The sequence below is a fragment of the Alligator mississippiensis genome, chromosome 4, assembly GCF_030867095.1.
Source record: "Alligator mississippiensis isolate rAllMis1 chromosome 4, rAllMis1, whole genome shotgun sequence".
Classification (NCBI taxonomy): domain Eukaryota; kingdom Metazoa; phylum Chordata; order Crocodylia; family Alligatoridae; genus Alligator; species Alligator mississippiensis.
In genome coordinates this window covers 224345007-224351006 of record NC_081827.1, presented here as the reverse complement: position 1 = coordinate 224351006, position 6000 = coordinate 224345007, and the positions used below count along the sequence as shown (strand labels likewise).

General features: G+C 48.7%; 1 long non-coding RNA gene across 1 annotated transcript in view; it reads right to left on the bottom strand.

The window, feature by feature from the left end:
- Positions 1-335: 335 nt before the first annotated feature.
- Positions 336-6000, bottom strand: part of LOC132249906 (uncharacterized) — a 73293-nt gene continuing 67628 nt past the window's right edge. The window contains exon 3 of the long non-coding RNA XR_009461383.1: positions 336-1313. This is a non-coding gene — a long non-coding RNA (uncharacterized LOC132249906). The remainder of the gene's footprint in view (positions 1314-6000) is intronic.

Genomic DNA, 6000 nt, shown 5'->3' with positions numbered 1-6000 from the left:
AACATCTGCGAGGCCTGGGGAGAGCTCTTCTGTGAGGCCTGCGTGGAGGAGGCATGGTGCACGGAGGACACCTGGCAGCTGGAGGACACCTGGAAGCTGGAGCACCACCTGTGGCAGCAGCAGCTCACCCCCACACTGAGTTCCCAGGAGAGCCCTGCACCCACCAGCAGGGACCAGGGCATCAGGTATGGAAGGCACTGGCCAACCACTTCCTCCAACACTTCCCACTTTAGCCCATCTTCCCTGCCACCTAGGGACCCCGCCCCCCTCTGCTTACCCCTAGCACCACACTCACTGCAGACACTTCTCACAAGAAAGTTTTTATTTCCTTCACATCAGACAGAACCCCCCTTCTTCCCCAACAAACAGAGCGCTTCCAGCACCCAACTCACCCACCAACAATAAAACACCTTCTTCCCAGTGAAAACTTTGGTCCTTTGTATGCTACCCCAGGATTGGGAGCTATGGAGAGGAGGTGATTAGGGGAAGAGCCTGGGGACAGGTAGCCAGCACCTTAGCCTCTGGCCAATCCCCTGCAGGTTCACAGATTATAGTGAGCACAATAGGAGGGGGGCTTGCCCAGGGGCAATAGCAATTAGTGGTCTCCAAGCATGGGCAGCTTCCCCTCTGGCGCACAGTGTCCAGGGCCATCAGGGCTGGCATGCGGTTTTGAACCCACTACAGGCAGCTCTGGCTTTGCTTCTGTGTAGAGCCAGGGTGAGTGGCAGGGCTGGGCCCAAACAGGAGGGGGTGGGTGGCACCAAATCCAGGACAGGTACCAGACATGGGGATACTGGCTAATGGAGGCAGTGCAGGAACTCCTCCCAGGCCCAGGCAGGGGCCTGCTGCTGGGTGGTGGCTGGCTACCAGGGGCCAGGTGGCACTAGGGTTCGGGCCAGGCAGCGGGTGGCACGAACACAATGGCCAGGGTCAGAATAATGTCCAGTATCCATCAGTAATCATCCATGGCCTGCAGTGCCTGGGCCCAGTATGGAATTTTATTCCTGCAGGACCTCCACCTGCTCATGCTCGAGCCAGAAGCAGAGCCCAGAACTCCCAGTCCTACACCTTGTGGACAACATCTTCTACCCACCAGCTGTCCTGGCAGGCCATGTCCTCTGCCCACAAAGCCCAAGCATCCTCCAGCTGGTCCTCCAATGCTGTGACCATGTGGTTCAGGAGGAGGTTCCTATCCAGGGTCCTCATCTGGAGAAGCCAGTGCATCCACAGGGCCCTGGCTGTGCGTGGTGGTGACCATGATGCTGCATCATGGCTGCCAAGGATCACCTCATCCCTGCATGCAGCTCCAGGACCTGCAGAGCCATAAGAAAGAAGTTGCTTGTGAGAGTTTGCAACATTTCAGAGATAACATGCTCTTTACCAGAGGCCGTGTGCTGCCTGGCCTCACATAGGACCAGGCAGCCAGGGACCATGGTAAGTCAGCCTGGCAGGTAAGCCCAGGGGACTGCTAGCTGTGCCCCCATCCCTGCTCACTCCTCTGGGGATGGCAGGGTGCTGAGTGCTGGGGGAGGGCCCCACAAGCATCCAGCAGCCCATTCCACTGAGCTCCCTGCACCCCGCTGGTACTAAGGCTATGGTCCCCTGGGCACACCGTAGCATCTCATACAGAACCCTGAAGCTACAATAATGCAGGGGAAAAGCCTGGCAACCTCTGCCATGGCTTGAAGGGCTACCTGTGGCTGCACTACATGTCCCTGTCCCCTGCAGCCAAGGAGGACATTGCTGCCAGCATTGATGCATTCCTTGGTGTGGGACAGACCCGAGGTGTGGGGGCATGGAACACTCACCTATGGCACTGTCTTCTGCCCCCCTGCATGTGGGGGAGGGAACCTGGGGCCAGGGGAGTGCTGGTGGGCCTGGTGGAAAGCCCTCCCCCCAGTGTGGGGCTTACCATGTGGCCAGGGCTGGCATGGCTGGTGGCTCCACGCAGTCACGGTTGTCATTGATGGGGTGCAGCTCTGGGCAGTGTCCTTGGATGGTGGAGTGTGGCAGATGGGTGCCCAGTCAGCCCCCACCCCTCTGGGGGAGCTGGCACTGCTGGCCAGCAGAGGTGCAGCCAGCCATGACATGGTGGGGACTGGGGCAGGGGCTGGAGAGCTGATCCGGCAGGCACTGCCTTGGGCTCCCTGAGCTGCTCATGGAGGGTGCAGCCAGGGAGCTCAGTGGGATGGGCTGCTGGATGCCCATGGGGCCCTCCCCAGTGACCAGTTGGGTGCCAGGCCACTGCGGGGGCTTGGGCAGACCACCCATGCTGCTATAGACATTATGGCTGTGGCCTGGGTCCAAGGGCATGAGTACGTCTGTCAGTTGCTGCATAAAGAGCATGCTCTTACAGGCATTCATTGACCAACAATTGTGGTCAATGATAGAAATCCACTGTGCCTGCAAGGCCTTCACCTTTATGTGATACTGCCACACTGACCAGTTGTGCCCACGCTCCTGCATCCAGGCTGACAACCCCTCAGATGTGGGCATTGGAGTACCCACCCCACTTGAATTGGCACTGCACTTCCACCTCACCCCATAGTGGCACAAGATCACAATCTCCTCCTGTGACCAGTTGAGGCCCTGAGTGGAGGGTACAGGTGTGGGCATGGCTGCAGATGAGGTGGATGCCATTGTGGGTCCAGCACCAGCAGTCTGGGCCCCTGTGTGGCTGTCCCTGTGCTGCCAGGCCTGGAGAGCTGTCTGGATTGCCCAGTGCAGGGATCCAGCACAATACTGGCAGTTGCACAGCAGAGGCCATGCCCCACAGCACCTACAATCTCAGGGCTGCGGGCAGGTGGAGCTGGGCACAGCAGCCAGAAACTGCCTGCAGCTAGGCCTGGGGACTGGCAGGCCTGGATGAAGCTTGGATGGTGTGGGTCTGGCAGCCATGTGGCAGTACAGGGAGATAGCAGCATTGGGTGCAGGTAGGCTAGGGCAGCTGGCTTGCAGCCTGCCCAGGGGAGCACAGGCTCCTGGAGTGGCCTCAGGTTCCCCGTTGGTGTGTTTCAGGCCTCTGAGTGCCTGTAGGCTTTTAAAGGCCTGAGGCAGAGGCTGCCATAGAGGCAGCCCAGCCCTGGGGCAGGAGAGGCTCTCAGCCTGAAGTCCTGGGGCTAGCCCTAGGCTGGGCCTGTAGCAGCAAGGAAGCAAACTTGATCCCGGGTTGCATCTATACATGCATAACTGTATGGTAACTAACTGCGATCAGCAATTTTTACTGTGCAGTAAGCGTGCACATGTGTAGAGGTGCATGCTCACTGTGCATTAAACCAAGCAACTGCACAGTTAAGCATCTTGTGTAGACATGCCCAGTGTAACTGTATTTCTGGCCAACTAGGAAAAGTGAGCAGTCATGCAATGCACCTGAACATCCACTCACCACCTCTGTGAGACAGAGATAATAGTAGCATAAAAAGTGCCTCCCCTTTCTTGGAAGAATCTTACTAGTGCATAGGATCCTGGTACTGTAAAACTATGTGCATACCTAGAGCTTCTCAGACATCACAATTGGCTTGATCTTTCTACCAGTAATTATCTTTCTACCATCATTAGATTCCCGATCCCCCTGTTATAACCTTAATCTCATAGTAGTTACCTGTATACAGTGTGCATACTGTGTGTACACCATGGGATTGTTCTTTTCTGTATCCCTGCATGTTTCCTATTATTTTAATATGGAGCCCTTACAAGTTTTACAGTTTTCTGGTAAAAATCAAAACCAAACCCTGATGACCTTTCCTCCATTGCCTTTGCTGTCTTTTATGGGTACATTCTATGGTGCTGGGAGATAGCACAAAGATATGTTTAACTTTGGACAGATTTCCTATAGGACTTTATGCATGTCTTCTGCCTTGCATGAGGCCCTCTGCTATAGATTCATAGATGTTAGGGTCGAAAGGGACCTCAATAGATCGAGTCTGACCCCCTGCATAGGCAGGAAAGAGTGCTGGGTCTAGATGACCCCAGCTAGATGCATACTGATTGAAGGACAATGACTAGCAGAGTCAGATGAACATGTACATGCAAAAGTTTCTTTCAGGGGCAAAAAACATTTACCAGAGCAAAACTGCCAAAGAATGTAGTCAAACTGAGTCATTGCCAGTATTTAAAAGCACTGGATAACATATCAAATGAGAGATGGCACCACTGCAATTTCTCTCTCTCTCTCCATGGGCCTCAATACTCAAACAGACATGCACTTTTATTCACCTGCACGTACCCAGAAAAACAGCCACAAACCATTAGCTATTATGCTTAACTCAATATTTTATCAGCAACACAAGTGTTGCTGAACATGATGGGTGCACCAGTAAAATCTCTGCCATGATTCAGTGCAAGTTGCCCAGGATGAGGCAGGTTCACTGTGGAGTAGAAGACCAAGTTCCTTTTCTGGCTCAATAGAAGCATATCATATTTTCATTAAATCCAGATATTCTATTAACAAAAGCATGTAATAATTGCATGTAATTTGGAGCTCCTTTTTCCAACAGCATTGCCCACCTTATTTAATATTTTTCTGAATTGGAGAAAAGATGAAGGAGTTTCTGTATTTTTAGTGTTTGTGCCATTTGGAAATGGACATGAACAGCCTTAATTCCATTTTTACTTAGCTTTTTATATTTGAATATCCACATATGCATGTGTGGGCATGCAGGCATACATTGTTACTGGTAAAGTTAAATTTATTCAGTTAAATTTCTATATAAACTTAGCTAAAAATAAAAAGTGAGAGCCCACAACATTAACTCATTTCCTTTGTAGACAAAAGCCACCAACTATTTTATAGCATAACCCACCAACAAATTGAAAAAGATTATCAGATGGCAATAATTCCAGTCACAACTATGAGCTGCATTTCAAAGGTTAACCATAGAAATCAACCTTTATATATGGCATTACTTATTCATTCTCTCACCGACAGATACTAATTTGGTACATTCAGTATACTACATCACTCTACTGATTCCTACGCCTTGTTTTGTTTTTGTTTTGTAACAAAGTAGGTGGTGCTTGAACTTGTTTGTTTCATGGCCAGATTAATAATGTTCTTAACTGCTGTTCTCATATATCTTGCAGCAACTGAAGGATGCAGTAGAAATCACTATTCACACAGCTGGAAGTGTATAATTAAAAATGATGAGTTGTGTAATAAGTTTAACACTAGCCCATTTGTCCCCTTAGATGCGAGCCACTATGAGCAAGGTTGACTAATCAATGATCTGCCTTTTTATCTAGCAAATTTTATTCTTTCTTTTTTTATTTGTTGTAGTTTCATTGTAGAGATCATTTTAAAGTACTGTAAGATAATTAAATTTTTAAAAGTATTTCTTTATTGAAACACAAAACAGGATTGATTTTTGGGAAGATTCATTTTTATGAGAGAACACTTAAGAAGGCAAGCACAGTTTTCAATCTAATAATGATTTGACTGGGCCAATTGCAACCTTGGTATTAACTAGATCCTCAATGAAAAACTCATTTTTTTTTTACTTTGGAACACATTTAGAGAGTGATCTGGCAATTACATTTTTTTAAAGCTAGTATCCAATAGTAATATAGTTACTATTGAAATTATCTGAGGGGGTTAGCATCAATTCCTTCTTAAGTAAACTCTTGAAACAAGTTGTATTTTCCCTCTCTGTTCCTGCATCTTTCCAAGGCTTGTATATAATAAATTGTGATCTCTGGGAAATGATTTCAATAGAACACCATTCTCTGACAGGCAAAAGGACAGAAATTATAACTTTAGGTATTGAAAGATAAATGGAGGGTGGAAAACAACATCACAAAGGTAAAGTAGCAAACATCTTCCCCTCCCAACCACTGCCAAGTTTCCAAATACCCTAAAACATGCACACTTCTCCTGAACAACTGAAAGAGAAAAAAAAAAAACCAAAAACCCACAATAGGAATACAACTGAAATCCATTACAAACTGAAAAGTACAGGGTAATCTATTCAATTTTTGTTTTCTCACATAGTACCCTTAACTGCT